The sequence below is a fragment of the Leishmania donovani genome, chromosome 12 (genome assembly GCF_000227135.1).
Source record: "Leishmania donovani BPK282A1 complete genome, chromosome 12".
NCBI lineage: Eukaryota > Euglenozoa > Kinetoplastea > Trypanosomatida > Trypanosomatidae > Leishmania > Leishmania donovani.
Genome location: NC_018239.1, coordinates 433,362 through 434,334, shown reverse-complemented (window position 1 = coordinate 434,334; position 973 = coordinate 433,362).

Below are 973 nucleotides of genomic sequence, written 5' to 3'. Positions count from 1 at the left end.
CACCAACGCAAAAAATCACAGGACACCGCCGCTGCCCCCCCCGGGACAAGGGCGGCGCCGGCGCCTGCACCGGGTCTCGTGCGGTGCGGTCGCGCGCGTCACACACAGCAGGTCGGCACCTATCACCCCGGCTGCTGGGCTGGCGCACACCGTGCTCCGACAACGCCGTGCGGTGCGCAGAGGTGCGACGCGAACATGCAGAAGCACAGCCGCCGCCGATGTCAGCTCTGCGGGCTACGCGGTGCCGGCAGGCCTCGGGTGCGGGCAGGAGAAGCGCATCAGCATCGCCTGTCGTCGCACACGCCTCCGCATCTCGGCAAGACGTCGCGGAGGGGTGACCGAAGCCCAGCGCGGAGGACGAAAAGCGTCACAGGGCAACATCCACAGGCGCCGCCGCTGCACCCTCCCGGACAAGGGCGACGCCGGCGCCTGCACCGGGTCTCGTGCGGTGCGGTCGCGCGCGTCACACACAGCAGGTCGGCACCTATCACCCCGGCTGCTGGGCTGGCGCACACCGTGCTCCGACAACGCCGTGCGGTGCGCAGAGGTGCGACGCGAACATGCAGAAGCACAGCCGCCGCCGATGTCAGCTCTGCGGGCTACGCGGTGCCGGCAGGCCTCGACACCCGCGTCGGCATCAGGCGGCACCGCCACGGGTGCGCCACGCGTCACACCCATGGCCGGTCCGGCGGCACCGTCCCCCGCGGTAGCGTGGCAGCCGTCGTCGCGGCGCGGTTGCGGCGGCACGGCAGGGAGGGCACTGAAACAAGAGCTTCACAGCACAGGGCGCAGCTCGACATATCGGTGCTGTCCTCCCTATGAATGAGTGGTGCCCCGGGCACAGACGGAGACACGCACACGCACGCAGCCGGGCAGGCAGTGCGCAGGGCTCAGGCGCGGCGGAGGGGGAGGGCAGGCAGAGAGAGATGATGTCTGGGCAGGCAGGGAGAGGAGCAACGGTGGGGAGAGACGG